General features: G+C 45.5%; 1 long non-coding RNA gene across 1 annotated transcript in view; it reads right to left on the bottom strand.

Annotated features, from left to right (window-relative positions):
- Window positions 1-7,043: 7,043 nt before the first annotated feature.
- Window positions 7,044-16,142, bottom strand: part of LOC130883014 (uncharacterized) — a 152,887-nt gene continuing 143,788 nt past the window's right edge. Inside the window, exons 2-4 of the long non-coding RNA XR_009057852.1 lie at window positions 8,879-8,991; window positions 8,448-8,609; window positions 7,044-8,217 (exon numbers count right to left, since the gene is read on the bottom strand). This is a non-coding gene — a long non-coding RNA (uncharacterized LOC130883014). The remainder of the gene's footprint in view (window positions 8,218-8,447; window positions 8,610-8,878; window positions 8,992-16,142) is intronic.

Genomic DNA, 16,142 nt, shown 5'->3' with positions numbered 1-16,142 from the left:
GGTCCCGCCCCCGGCACAGCCCTCCTCCGAGCCCTTCCTCTTGAATTGGTGCTGCGGAGTGTCGGGGCGAGTCCTTCACTAACCTGTGTGTGACCCAAGAAAGGGCTGGATTTTTTTTAAATGCTCTCGATTTACATATTGTTTTGCATAAAATCTCAACAAATTTGAAAATCTGGGTCCCAGATCTGAGATGTACGTGAACTTAGCTGCACAATGTACAGCCACTTTCTGGGAGTCACCTCTCTGGTGACTGTATTTAACTGTTGACCTCGCGCTAGCCTTACCTGGTGTCTTTCGGTCCTCCATTTCCCTCTTCTTTTTGACTCGGTCTGGCAGTTCCAACCCCTGAGAGTGTAAGATGAATTCAGTTTTAACTGAAACTGATACATTAACAAATATTCCCCTTGACACGCCCCCCCATGCCAGGCTGGTGTGCATAACTGAGGGGAGGCTTAACGGGAAGGAGGGGCGTTGCCAAATCCTGCAGATGTTTGTATTTTGCCCTGCAGGAGATGTTCATGCCTCACTTACTACCCAAGCTCCTTACTAAAAGGCTCTGAAAGTCTGCCTCAGACCACTCACATGCTCCCCAAGTGATACACTGTGTTCCAGGTCTCTCTGGCTTTTGCCACAAACAACTGGACTCTCGAGGGAGTGCAAGACCCTACCTAAGAGACTTAAATATCTACCGATAAACTGGCGGCTATATAGCTCTCTGATGCCCTTTCCTTCCAAACACTAGCGATCAGAAGGGAAGGGGGGAGAGATGGAGGGAAGGGAAGGGAAGAAGGGAGGAAGGGAGGGAAGTATTGAAGCTGACATGCAAAGCCATTTCCATTTTCTTAATTTCACATCTTTGTACATTTGGATTTTCATTTAAGTTGAATGAAAAACTGCCCCAGTCTTTCGGGCTTCGTTTATTTTGGACATACAGTCCCTACAGCCTTTTCAATTTCAACCTTTTCCCAATAGCCCCTCTCCTCTTCCGAGGGCAGAAGCAGGGTGCAGTTCATACTGAGAAAGAGAGGCAGAAGAAGAAAGAGTGTTGATGGGCTAGAAGAAGCCTGGGGCAGGTGAGGGCAAGCAGGTTCCTGGGGAGTGGCAGGCAATGGTGGAAGGTGAAGCAGGTTTGATGAAACCTAGCTAGCTCTATGGAGAATGGGCACTGGGAGTGCCTGGTTGGCCTCTTGGATATGTCTGTTCTGGAGGAGGTGTCCTTCTTTAGCATAAAGGTCCAAATTGGCCTGAGCTCAAGAAGTTGTCAACAGAAAGCCCCCAGCAGCACAGGGTGATAGGAGCCCACGTCCTTGGAACGCTGATGCCAGCACATGATAGATGGTTGGAAAATAGTTTTTTGAGACCCGGAACCTGGGCCCACCCTGCAACCTCCACTTGAGATTTTAGACAGGGAGCCAGCAGGACAGGTCCTTTTGCAAGAGGGACTGAGGAGCCTCCCAGGGTATTCACTGGGACAGAGTGTCAAGAACAAGACCTTTGTGGCCACTGGAGGGGGACAGTGAGAACTTCTGTAGGATGTTTGTCTCACCAGCTGGCCCTGTCTTGTCCCCAGTATTGGCAAATAAAGAAAAGGCTGGAGGGTTATTTATCTCCACTGGGAGTGGGATGGAAATGACTTCCAAAGAGATGGATCATCGGTTAAGAGCACTTACTTCTCTTCCAGAAGACCAGGATTCTGTTCCCAGAAGCCATATGGTGATTCACAACCCTCTAGAACTCCAGTTCCCAGGAATCCAACACCGCTTTCTGATCCACAAGAGAACCAGACATATATGTAGGGCATAGATGTAAATGCAGGCAAAACACCCATATATGTAAAATATAAATAAATGAAATATAGATAATTCCTCACTGAGACTCCCTTCCCAGATGTCTCCAGGTCTCTAGAGTTTGTCAAGTTAGCAAAACTAGACATCACACTATTCCAAAGTGAACACTTCAGGGGCATTTAGTGTGTTCCAGCCACCACCTCTCTCTAGGACAAAAATATTTGCGCAGCCCCAGAAGGAAATTCTAGACCCCTTAAGCGGTAATTTTCTATTCCCACCTTTCACCAGTCCCTGCTTCTGTTTCCACAGAGTTGCTTATACCAGACACTTCCTGTAAGTGGATCATACTATATGAGACTTCTTCCAACTGGCTTCTTCCATGTCACATGAAGCTGCCTTTCAGGTTCACCCACATTGTATCACATATAAAAGCTTCTTTTTTATGGCTGAATAATAATTCATTGTGGGTATACCATAATATGTCTACTTAACAGTTAATGGGTACCAGGACCAAAAGGCCAGTTGGAGGGCACAGGGTTTATTTGGCTTGCACTTCCACATCACTGTTCATCACGGAAGGAAGTCAGGACAGGAACTCAAACAGGGCAGGAACCTAGAGGCAGGAGATGATGCAGAGGCCATGGAGAGGTGCTGCTTACTGTCTTGCTTCCCTTGGCTTGCTCAGCCTGCTTTCTTCTGTAACTCAGGACCACCAGCCAAGGAGGACCGCCATCCACAGTGGGCTGGGCCTTCTCACATCAATCACTAATTAAGAAAACGCCCTAAGCCTGATGTTATGGTGACATTTTCTCGATTGAGGTTCCCCCTTTTCAGACAACTCTTTGAGTGTCAAGCTGACCTAGGACAAGCCAGCACAACGGTATCTGGGTTCTTTCCACCTTTGAGCTGTTATTAGCAGAACTTTTGTGAACACATGTATCTAAGAATTTGAGTATCCATTTTCAATTTGGGGGGAAGGTATGTTACTAGGAGTGAAATTTTGGAGTCACATTTTGAAAAGCCACCAAACTATTTTCTACAACTTACTTTTTTGCACTCCACTTGTAGTATGAATAATAAAAGCCCAGAGACAGATATTGGGGTTCCAGATGAAAATCAGAAAAGCAAAGCAGCCAGCCATTGGCTCTTACCTCTACCTAAGACTAAAAATGGGCAAGATCCTGTCTCAATGAATTGTGAAGATTCCACACTCCACTGAGTTCCTGTTTCTCTCCCGTATGTTCCTCTCTCCACCCAGCCATATCACTCCTGTCTCCACCTGCCTAGTGCCAGGATTAAAAGCATGTGATCCCAAGTGCTGTGATCACCTTTATGTGAACTTTGTTTCTCGTTTAGACAGATTCAATCTTGTATGGCCCAGGGTAGCCTTGAACTCACAGAGATCCGTCAGCCTCTGTCTTCCGAGTGCTGGGATTAAACGTGTGTGCCACCACTCTCTTACCTGTATATGGCTGACTAGTATGGTTGCTTTGCTCCCTGATCTTCAGGCAAACTTTATTTACTAAAAGACAAATAATATGCCACTATACCTATCATTAATGTGGAAGGAGTCTATCCATTTTTTTTTTTCAAGGAAGGGTCTCACTTTATAGCCCTGCCTGGTTTTGGAACTCATTAGAAGACCAGGCTATTCGCAAACTCACAGAGATCTGTCTGCCTCTTGAGTGCTGGAATTAAAGGTACTTGTCATCATGTTCATTTCAAATTCTTTTTTATTTTATCTGTAGGAGGGTTTGGCCTGCATGTATTTCTGTACAACATGTGTGCTTCTGTGGCCCACAGAGGTCAGAGGAGGGAGTTGGAGCTCTTGGAACTAGAGTTCCAGATGGTTGTGAGCCCATGTGTGAGTGATGGGCTGGGTCTTTCAGTTCATCCATGCTCTTAACTGCTGGCCTGTCACTGCAGCCCCTCAAATTCTTGTTTAATCCTTTTGTAATTTATCATTTTCTGTCAAACTCCTACTGTCTGCGTTTCCTTCCATCCTAGTAGGTGTCTGGATATCGTGTGTGTGTGTGTGTGTGTGTGAGAGAGAGAGAGAGAGAGAGAGAGAGAGAGAGAGAGATTTGTCATTGAGATTTTCCATTATATCGAATGGCTTTATACTGAATGACTTACAGATTTATACTGAATGAATATACAAATGATACCTACTGCCTAAAATACTCTCCTATCATTTGGTATGGTGTCATAGACTTTACAACCACTATTTCAGTTAACCTTTGTAACACTAGGGACTTAACTTCTATTATGAGTGACTATAAAAAACTATGAGGGACTATTTTTGTGACTATATAAAAAAAAGTGGGACACGGGGATGGTAAATAATTTGCTGAAGTTTACATTGAACATACAACAATGTGGGGTCTTCCAGTACGCTGAGGCTGTGGGAAATGTTAGACCATGTGCTGGGTATAGCGATCCCTTACTCCTGAGTACTTTTTTTTTTCTGTTGTTCTTAGTTGGGACACTTAAGTGTGGAAAACTTTTGCTTCCTTACTAATACCTTTTGCCAATGGGACATAAGCCAAATATACCATACGCTGTTTAGATGCCAGTCACTTTTCAAACTGCAAATTAGAGTCTGCTTCTTGCTCCATCCTAATTATAGCCCAGGGTTCCAGGATGCAAAACATAAATTGCAGTGATGTATTGGCCTGTTGAGAACAATCCCTAGCCATGAGCTATGGAGGGTGCATTCATAGAACTCGGGAAGTGAATTCATCTCAAGGCGGCTAGTGAAACAAGACCAAAGTGAATTTATGATTGTAAGCCCATGGGCATAAATTAGGAGGAAATGTTTGATTACATCGTTTTCCCTGTGGACGTGAGCCCTCCTGGTCTTTCCCAGGCCATGCTGGAGAGCTGGGACAGTGGCCTTGTGTCGATCCTTAATTACTTCTCAGCACACGGGCACATCTCCGTCCATCGCGTCTGTGCTGTGATTATTCTGTCAGGTTCTGGTTCTGGGAAACGTGACATTAAAAATACTCGTTAATATTTCCCAGTGTCCTCTCGTTTAGGCTTTAAGTGTCTAAAATGCTTTTGCATTGGTCGCAAAGATACAGCTGTGTCAACTTTTAAGACAGTATTTTAAGAGCCTTTTTGCTTAATTTCACAAAAGGTTTTCCAAAAAGTGTTTCTGTTCATTAGGATTTTACACCATGCCGTATATTTTTAAAAATAAACGTATCCTAAAATAATCATAGATGCACAGAGAAGCTGTGAAGACTTATGCAGAGTCTCCAAACACCTCACAGGCTGTTCTCCCACTGTTAGCATCTTGTATTGTTTGGTAGAGTTGTGGTGACTTCCAAATGGCTCTGATATATTTTTAATAACTAAAGCCCTGATTTCGCTCAGATTTTCTTTACTTTCATGCAGTGACAAGTTGTCTTTCCCAGGATCCTGTTGACATCGTGGAAAGACATGGAAAGTGAGGGAACGTTTCTGGTCTACACTGAACCAACCAAATCCTGCGATTCACTAGAAATTCCTAAGAGCTTTGAAAGAAATGGCCTACACTGAGGCCCCACCCCAGGCTGGGTATGAGCAGCTTGTTAAAAGTTTAAATAAATGATGTTATATAGTAAATCATTACGTAAACATAATAAAAATAAGCAAATCGTAAAGCTTTCTTGTGGGAGCAAGAACAAGCCTGCTTGAGCAGAAGATTTACATTAGAGAAATCATCGTTCCTTTTCTGCTGTCCAGGAAAAGGGATGCAACCCTGTAGCAGCCAGCTAGGTACCACAGAGGAGTCTAGTCTCAGGACGGAGCCCACACAGGGCAAGGCAGAGTGTTGAGGAACACGGGGAATTTAGGGAGTCTCCAAGTTGCTCATCCCTCAGTACTTAGAGCCTCTTCTACCTTGGGACTTCTGGTTATGGGAGATAATATGTTTCCTCATTCTTTAAGTCAACGTATGTCACAATTCTTAGTGACCAACCTTCAAGATCATCCTGACAGATACTGAGAAATGTGGCCACCCTGTAATCCTAAGAGACAGTATCTATTTAAAGTGAGGGTGTAGTGGTGCATGCTTTTAATCCCAGTACTTGGGAGACAGAGCATGAGGAGCTCTGTAAACTGGTCCACGTAGCAAGTTCTAGGTCAGCCAGGACTATTTGGTAGAACCCAGTCTCGAATAAATATATGCAAATGTATCTATTTTTATTTTATTTTGTTTCTTACTAATTAAATTAAATTAAATCGAGACAAGGTCTCACTGTGTAGCCCTGACTGGCTTGGAACTCACTATGTAGACCAGGCTGACCTTGAACTCTGAGAAATCTGTCTGCCTCTGTTTCCCAAGTGCTGAGATTAAAGGTATATGCTGCCATACCTGGCTAAACATGTATTCTTGAAGCCCTTCGCTTGAGTCCCTGCCTCGTATGTTCTGCAGAAGCGTGACAGGAGAAGCCAGACTGGCACAGAGGCGGGTCTAATGCAAGGAAGGGGTGGGCCTAAGGCAGTCCAAGAGCAGAGCTCCTCCCCGCCTGCACCCTGCTACCTCTGCCTGGGAGTTCTTCTCCCCAGCAGAGAAAATGAAGAGAGCAGTCGAGTCCTGGCTTTCCTGTGTGTTTAAAACAATCCATTTTCTACTTCTACCTAAGGAAATACTAAATACTAATCCAATAGGAGATTGCGTTCTGACTGTATTCTGCATGAGCTGTTTTCTTGAATTGCAGTTTATTTTTAGGCAGTAATTCTCCTCTTTTTTAATATTTACAGTTAGAAAATATGGTAGTGCATAAATCTCAACACTGGGAGACAGAACGAAGGAAATGGCTGCCCAGTGGTTTATGGCATGCATTTAGTATACTGGATTACAAAACAGAACAGCAGGTGGGGGGGGGGTGCACAGTCTAGATGGTATTGAGGACGGTGGGAAAGCAGGGGTGTGGGGTGAGACTTACATTCAGTTGTTTATGTTTTCTTTTTTCTCCCTACTGGGTTTGTGTTACAGTTTTAGAAAGAAATACAATTAAGGATACGCTTTTCTTTGCCCTGTTTAAAAACAAGTCTCTATTCTCCTGTGCTGGCCCTTGGCTTCTTGGCACTAGGAGTGTGTTCTGACTGCACTGCTGTCTTGGTGGGGCCTTAAGTCCTCCTGCAAGCTGCATTTCCCAGAGGCCTTTGCCAGCCAGCTGGGCAAGCGTCAGCCCGTGGGGGGAAACCGCACAAAATGAGGAAGCAGTTTCGCCCTTACCTTAAACTCCTACAAGTGGCTAGGGTAGGGGACACTAGCAGTAGTGGGGTTCCCACGGCTTTTTAGCAGTTTTAAGGACACCACGGCTAGCTCCAAACTGTGCTGGTGGCTTCCCATGTAGTCAGGGGCCAGCCACTCCTGGGTATTGAGAGCATCATGCCTTCCATTTTTTCTTCACAGGAAGTCTCGGTGACTTTCTGAAGATATTTTTTCCTAGGTTACCTGGGCCCTCAGGATCCTACAGTTGCCTGTCATATTTATGACTGTTTCCTTGTGGAAATACCTTCTACGTGTTCTACTATCCTAGCTAAACACCAACTGATATGCCCAACACCCTTCCAGGTCACAGGGAGTCAGCCGGCGAACACTGCACACGAACACTGCCACTGGCACCTCCAGCTCCTCCCAATCTCCACCGCCTTTGCCAATCCACGTCCATCACCACTTCCCACAGTGAGGACCACAGACCCCTCAGACCTCCCAGCTTCCATGCCGGGACCATCTCCATCGCTGTGCAATCACAGAAGCCCCAGCCTGCTTCCCAAGGAATAGGTTGGATGGAGTCGCCCTCTTTTTGTGGGTGCTTCCTGGTATTGCCAACCCTTGACAAAAGGTGTGCGTGAAATTCACCTGAGCTACAGCCACAAAAAGCCATAACGTGGGCTGAGAAGATGTCATCCATTGACCACAAGCATGAAGGTCTGAGATCTGAACCCCCGAGCCCACACAGAAAGCCAGGCAGACATGAGTGTATAATCCCCGCACTGGGGAGACAGATAAAAGGTCCTGTAGGGTTTCTGGCTGGCCTGTCTAACTCTGGGTTCAGTGGGAGACTGTTTCCAAATACAAGGTGGAGAATCAACTGAAAAAGACATTCTTTGAAAAAGATCCAATGTTGATCTCTGAATACCATAGACACACATGCTTACCTGTGCACGCACACATGAACGCGAATATAAACACTTGTGCATGTATGCGCGTGAACACACTCAGAGGAAAATAAAATGAAACTTAGCTCGGGAAGATGAGTGGCCCAGGCTCAGCGGTGTCGCTATGTCTTCTTCATTCAGCGGGACCCAGTCTCGCCACGTCTCCCACAGCTGCCCAAGCAAGTCCAATCTCTTACCACCTCTACATTGTGTCCATCCTTGTCTCTTCCCTACAGAAACCCAAGTGTTTGTGGTCTGAGCACTCCGGAGCCTGAAGCAGGAGGATCAAAAGTTTGATCAGTCTGGGCTACAACTGACATTTTATTGTTGGTTTGTTTTTCTAGGTCGACCTTCTTTCTGTCTCATTCAGGACTATGGGGGCAGGAATATGCCAGTCACAGGATCCCTACTGCTAAGCCCTGAGCCTGACAAAACCCCGCTGTTTGCTATAAACTGGCAAGCGTTGTATACTTTACTGTTTTCATGCATGGGCATCAACACCTTTAGCTCTTATTTCCTTGAGTGCTTTCAACGAGGCATCCAACCACAGTTCATTCATCCACTTATTCAATGGACAAGTAGTTGTTGATGTCTCAGTGTGTCAGGCACCCAGTAGCAGAGCCAAAGACAAGACGACAGGATTCCTGTACTTCTGTGGGCTGCCTGCAAGAAGACAGACAGAACATCAGGAAGTCCCCAGATAAGCGCAGAACTGTGGGTAGCTGTTGAACGCGGCAAGAGAATAAAAGCAGGTGAATGGAGGTGGTGGGGGTCACATCAAGCCCATAGTATCTACAAAGTCTTCCTTGAAAAGGCTACCTTTGCCCAGAGGCTAGAATTCCCCAGAAGGAATGGGAAGTTACTGGTCTCTCCTCCCTTCCCTCTCTAAACAATAAAACTTTGTTTTTATTTTATGTGCATTGGTGTTTTACCTGCACGTATGAGGATGCCAGATCCCCTGGAACTGGAGTTACAGACAGGTGTGAGCTGCCATGTAGGTGCCGGGAATTGGACCCGGGTCCTCTGGAAGAATAGTCAGTGCACCCTAAGCAATTAAAAGAACACAACCTTAACATAAGTGCAAAGGTCAACAAAATCCTGGTTTTCCTATAGAGGCAAGCATCTGAAAACTTTTTTGGGAATAGCTAAAAATCAATTTCTTTCCTAATAATTTTCTCAGTTTTAGGCTTTTCTCTGCTGATTTTCGAATAATCCATTTGTTCAGGGCTGTCCAAGCAAATATCTGAGGAAAGAGAATTCTAGGATGGGCGGGGGGCGGGGGTCTCTAACGTGAAGGCTGGTGCCTACAGTCCGTGGAACAAACAGCATCACTGGGACAATCAGGCGTGGTCTGACATGTACTGTCTGTGGCTACTTCCCTATCTGCCCGTCTTTGAAAGTGCCTCCCCGCATCAGTGTGGTACAACTGCACAGGAAATCAATGCCTGCACTGTTCACTGTTGTTACAGCGTGGGTTTATTTCCCCCACACACACACCCAAGGGTCCTTGGTGTCATTCAGAACAGTGAGTGACCAGCTTTGCAGATGACCCCCACTTAAGACATGGACTGCAAGAACTCAGTTGTTGCTACACCGTTAGCAGATTGATCAGGGTTCCTGCGATGCTTTCCTGGTAACTGGCCAGGAGGACTCAGGGCACTCAGGGAAACCCTTGTGAGCACCCAAGCTGCAGGGAGACAGGGCAAGGCAACCCTGTTAGGGGTTCTCTGTGCTCAGGGCCAGCAGAACTCCTCCAGGAATGTTTGCTTTGTTTTGTTTTCTGGGTTTTTTTTTTTGGTTTTGGTTTTTTGTTTTTTTTTTTTTTTGAGACAGGGTTTCTCTGTGTAACCACCCTGACTGTCCTAGAATTCACTCTGTAGACCAGGCTGGCCTCGAACTCACAGAGCTCCACCTGCCTCTGCTGGGTTTAAAGGCGAATGCCAGGTGTCTCCAGGATTTCTATAGACCTTGATCTCCATCATGCCCCTCTCCTTTCCTGGAGATTGGAGGTGGGCCCTAAGCCAGCTGCGGCTAAGGTAGCATATTAGCATAAATTCAAGTGTCAGCCAATGGACTTGTTAGGATTGGCAAAAGACACTCTATGGTTGACGAAATTCCCAGGGTTTTAGAAACTGATGACGGAAACCATGAACAAAGACCAAACCTACTGCCCTGTCTTAGTTACTTTTCTCTCACTGTGATAAGACACTGTGACCAAGGAAACACATAAGATGAAGAGTTTATTTGGGCTATGGTTTCAGAGGGTTCGAGTCTATAATCATCATGACGGGGGGCAGGCAACAGGCAGGATGACTCTGCACTGGAGCAGTATCTGAGAGCTCACATCTTGAGACATAACTACAAGGCAGGGAGGGAGAGGGAGGGGAGTGGCTGGGAATGTGGGAATGGCTAGAGTCTTTTGAAACCTCAAAGCCCACCCTCAGTGGCCCACCTCCTCTGAGAGAACCTGGGAGCTTAGGAAGGACTCAGACCAGACTGTGTTCTGCTGTTGTCTTGGTAAATTTCAGACAAAGTCAGAAGCTAGGGAGAGGAACTGAGGCAGGGGCAAGGCTGACTAGCTTTGCTTCTCCCCACTTTAAGAACTGGGGGAACTGGGCTGATGAAAACAGGGCAACTCTCCAATGCAGGCGCAAACTTTGAGCAGCACCAAACTGTGCTCTTTGAAGAACAGGCCGCCACAATGGCCAGCCATGAGAGTTCCTCTAAAGAGACTTCTCTCTGGTGAAAACCTTCATTTCGTGCAAAGAGCAGAAACAAACTTTGTATTCAGAGGGCACTGGGCTGGACTGTACTGGGTGTATCAGAGGCGTTGAAAGAAGCCCTTGGTGCAAATCCAGAAGAAAAGGCCACGGGTCTAGGCAGGGCACATCAGGAAGGGTTAAAGAGCCAAGCACTAGAAATGAAAGCATTCAGAGATTTTAAACATTATTATAGTGACTGTCCCTAGTCCGGGGTGGGAATGAGCTCCGGTGTTCACTGGGGAGTTTCCTGTTGCTGGGAGTTTCCAGACAGAGGTGTCACACAGCTTCGTTGGTCACAGGATGGTAACCTGTCCTTGAGGTTGGACTGGTTGACGGCTATTACTTTTCTGGCATATCAAGATGTTGAGAATCTCTGTGATACTGGCACTTCGGAGTCTCTCTTTCCTCATGGGGTCTCTCTCCTTTCTCTAGTCCAATTATTCATATTCTCTCTCTCTCTCTCTCTCTCTCTCTCTCTCTCTCTCTCTCTCTCTCTCTCCATTATCTGCTCTCCCTTGCTGCTGCTGCTGTAGTAGCTGGCCTGTCTGGCAGTACTAAGTATTCATTCAGACTGGCTTGTGCTCTCTCTTTGGCTATCAGACCCTCGAAAGAATGAACCCCAAGAAATTAGTATTTCCCCAGGAAGCTCCTGCTGGGAAGAGGAAATGGTTGAAGCCCTGGGGACAGCCAGAGAAGGACATTGTCTCCTGGAGAGACTTACAACTTGTTAGAGGGCCTCGCAGGACAGACTAAGAGCGTGGACAGTGGTGGGCAGGAGACACAGCTGGCCTGTTTTGTTACTCAGGTTTCTTCCTTCTATTTAAAGCCCACCCTCAACCCTTCATGCCCCACCCCAGATGGACTGGAAGATAGTGATTTTCTTTGTCCGTCTTTCTAGTGTGGTCATATTTAAATCTCTTTTTTCTGTTTTTCACTATTAATTTGGCTCCTTTAATTGGTTTAGCGAGCATGGATGGCAAACCTGGAAGGGATCCAGGCTGTGATTTCTAAGTTTGATAACTCTGCCAATGATTTATTCTTGGTTCCACTGATTGCATTAAAGGCCATGGCTATATAGTGTTTGCATACAAATATGTTTCCTGTCTCTACCTAGCATTTACATGCACCTGACAATGATCCCTCTTTGACTTAGGAACTTTTTAGAACAAGGGCACCTCTTTTCCCTCGTGGGCTATATATTCTGGTACACAGCCACAGATTCATAAGATCCCCATAGACAGGCAAGACTAATGGCACTTGCCAGTGGTGGTCTAGAGCGAGCATTAGATTGGTCAGAATCAGAATTATCTGGGAGCCTCCCCTCTAGGCAAATTCAATCCATTATCAATGGGATCTTGAAGGTAGAGTGCAACAGGGATGGTGTCGAGGGACATAAAAATATGATGCATACGTAGTCGCAAGCTTAGGAACCCTGAAAAACCATCACCTAGACCAGAGTTAGGGGAAAGTCAGCTAGGATCTGACATTGAGGTGGGAGGAAAAAAGAAAGAAGAGGTCAGGACAGAGCTGTAGACTGGAGCTGAAGCAGCCAAGTGAGGGACTTGGGGAGAGAGATGGCAAACAGGTGATGTGCATTGAGCACCTCCCCAAGGCCAGAAACTAAGGGTGTCACACATTTCCATCTCATTTAACTTTAAAACAACCTTGCAAGCTAAGAAATTATGAGTGAAATGACTCAGTGGGTAAGAGCACTAGCTACTGTTGGAAAACAATATTCTTGACGTTGTACAAAGAAACATATGAACAAAGCAAAAACAACCTGGCAAGGCAACTTCTTTTTGTAAAAAGTCTACACTACCACCCAGACGACACAAGGAGGAGGGTGGCTGTTCCTCCTTAGCTGAGCTGCAGCCTTCCAGACTATACAGGATTGGCTAATTTGGAAGCCATGAGGGGTCTGCCTATCAGCTGTTAAGTTCTAGAAATGCACAGGGTCTTTGCATAAATAAAAGTCCTACAAGATGGGGGAGATATACAGAATATTGATCCTTGGTGGATAACCACCTTTGCTTAGGGGAAAAAAAAATTCTCACAAGCATGAACACATGGGTTCTATTCCCAGCCCCCACATCAAAAAGCTAGGCATGGCTGCATACAATGACCTCCTCTGGTCTCCACATGCATGCCCACAGGTGCATGCCTCTGTACACATGTGTACATATATCATCCATATACATACATACATACACACATACACACATACACACACACATACATACACAATACATACACATACATACATGCATACATACATACATGCATACATACATACATACATACATACATACATACAGTTTTCATCCTAGTTTCACAGCTATGGAAATGAAGGATTGGGAAATTCAAGTGGCTTCTATGGCACAAAACCAGTGCACAATAGAGCTGGGATTTAGGTCGCATCACTCCTCCGCTCCCGCAGAGAAGAAAGGAAGTGCCCCTGTTATCACAAACCACTGCCTGGCAGCAAAGAGAGCCTGAGAGGTCCCTGGAGAGCCCCAGTGTGATCTCAGGCACATGCGCTGCATCAGGAAAGAGCTCTGGGCTCAGAAGGCAGGAGAGGAAAACCGGAGTTGCTACAGTTTCTCCACCTGACCAAGGTGCGATGCTTGTTCTAACGCCAGGATTTATCCAGCGATCTCCTGGTTTCCTCAAAGGAAAATATTGACATGCAATTTCTTTGCAATTTTCTGTTTATCTGCAGCTACGTCTCTTCTCTACGCAGCTGGTCTCACTCAGGGGTCTGAAATCCTACACAAGGATTACCATAAGTTCAGGAGTGGCGGTCTGTTAGCTCAGCACTTGTGTCCATACCCAAAAGCAACCTGGGGAAGAAAGGATTTATTTCAGCTTGTCCTCTACAGTCCATCAGAAACTCAGGACAAGAACTCAAGGCAGCAACAGGAGCTGATACAGAGACCACGCTGCTTACTAACTCCCTATGGCTGCTCAGCCTGCTTACTTATAACACCCAGGACCACCTTCCCAGAGGGCCATCCCTCCCAGTAGTCTGGGCCTTCCCACATCAATCGTTAATTCAAGAAAATGTCTCCACAGACTGCCTATGGACAGTTTGGTGGAGGCATTTTCTCAGTTGAGGTTTCTTTTTCCCAGATAACTCTAACATAACTAACCAGGACATCTTAGAAGGTAGAGGCAGGAGGATTGTCATAAATCAGAGGCCAGTCTGGGTTAAATACTGAGTTCCAGGTCAGTCAAGGCTACACAGTGGAGTCGTATCTTCTAAAGAACCAAAACAAGATCACAACATAATCTTCTGCAATCTAGATATGAAGTGGGCCCACTTCAAACACACGGCCACACAATTCAATGCCAAGCACTGAGAATCTTAATCCTGTGATTTTCTCACCAATTATGTAGAGTTTGTACACATGAACAAAGGGAAGCATTTGCAAATGAGAGGAGACCCTGACAACCTAAACCATAGCAGGAACAAGAGCTGGTTTCTTTTATTCTAAGAAAATCAATACATTCATTCCACACGACAGCTAACTCATTTTTATATCCTGCTCACCATGTATTCTTATTAATTGGCACAGTTTCAGTAAAGTAGACCTACAAAGCTGTGGTTATCTAACACTATCTAACACAAAAGAAAAATCACACAGCACAATAAACATTGCCAATATAAGTTTGTTTGTTTGTTTGTTTTTCCTTTCTTTTCTTTTCTTTTCTTTTCAACACAGAATCCCTTGCTATGTAGCCTTGACTGGCCTGGAACTCGCTATGTAAACCAGGCCAGTTTTAAACTCACAGAGATCCATCTGCCTCTGCCTCCCAAGTGCTGAGGTTAAAGGCTCGCACCACAATGCCCAGCATAAATCTGAATCTAGAGCACAATAAGCCAGCATAGAAACAACAGTGCAGGCTGACTTGTGCCCGGTCCTCGAAGATTCTGTTTTCTGTGGTTTTTAATGTCAGCCTTTGCTCATTCCCTGCTAATCAATGCGACCTCCATTTCTGCCACACAGCTGCTGAGTGCAGTTTGAAGTCGGTTCCCTTCTCTGGGTCTCAAGGTTCTCACCTCTCTGAGGCGGGTGCGGGATCTGATGGACTCCCCTCGATAACACTGCTGCTGGTTCTTTGCAAACTTTATATCCCACCCCGGCCCGCCCCTGTTTCTGCTGAACAAGCGACTTTGATTGAGGTGTCTTATCAAAGATTCACACGCTAGAAACTTGGTTCTCAGTGCGGCTGTGTTGAGGCGACAGAAGCTTGAAGACGTGATGGATAGTGAGAAAGGTCATGAAGGAAGCTGCCCTTTAAAGTGGTTAATGCTGTCCTCGGGAACACGAGTTAGAGCCCACAAGCATAACTGTATAAATCACCAGCCTTTCCCTTCAATCCCTCAGGCTTCCTTGATATGCACCCCAGCTATTGAGATTCATCCCGCCAATGGGTGTCCTCGCCAGAAGCTAAACGGGGCTCCCCACTCTTCAACATTGAGCCTCCAAAACTGTGAGCAAAATAATAATCTTTCCTTTATAAAATGCCCAGCTTCCAGCATTTTGCTGTGGCCACAGGGAATGAACTGAGGCACAGGCCGTGGTCAGATACTATATGAGAAGAAAGTACGACTGCTCTATTGCTGCTTCTCTTCAAATCAGGCTCACACACCCTGCCGATAAAACAGCCCACTGTCCCCCAAGCAGGGATCTTCCTGGTGTTACTGTCCAGGGTCTTCATCACGTTTTCTTTGTCAGTTAAAGGATTAAAATGCAAGAAAGATCTAGAGCACACAGATAACAGGTAGAGGAACTGCGAAGCGCAAATGACCGTAGTAGACAGTGAACCACCTGCAGGACTTTGGCAGCGTCCCTGGTGACTGTCCACTTGATGGACTCTCACGGGTCTCTGAAAGAGGCAACACTCTGGAAAAGGCTAGAAGTTGGTCTTTAATTTCTGTTTTAGACACATTATAAGCTTGAAAATTTATTTCCTAGTTGATTCAATCTGCCATCGCTAAATCTTTAGGGAGAATTACAGGAACGGAGATAAAAATCTTGGTAATTTATTCAATTTTATCACTTCTACGGATCCCATAAAAAGACTCCATCTGTCAAATTATCTTTTCCTTAAAAAACAAAACTTTTCATCACTTTTTTTATGTGGGTCTGTTGGAAACGAGGAGCCTAAGTATCTGTGTCATGAAAACTATTGACGTTCCAATAAAATCTGTTCTTTTTGAATTATCTGCTCTTTGCCTCTTCAGAGAGCCAAGCACCAGCATCTATCACTTGTTTATAATTCGCTCGCGCGAGGCAGGATTCATTGCTGCGGGTGAATACATTATGGCATATTTGAGAAGTGTGGAATGAAATATTGTTATGCTAACGCATCCTGTGATTGGGATTCCAATCCATAATCAGTACATCTTTCTTTTACAAATTTCTGTCTG

The sequence above is a fragment of the Chionomys nivalis genome, chromosome 10, assembly GCF_950005125.1.
Source record: "Chionomys nivalis chromosome 10, mChiNiv1.1, whole genome shotgun sequence".
Taxonomy (NCBI): domain Eukaryota; kingdom Metazoa; phylum Chordata; class Mammalia; order Rodentia; family Cricetidae; genus Chionomys; species Chionomys nivalis.
This window is presented reverse-complemented; position numbering and strand designations above follow the sequence as displayed.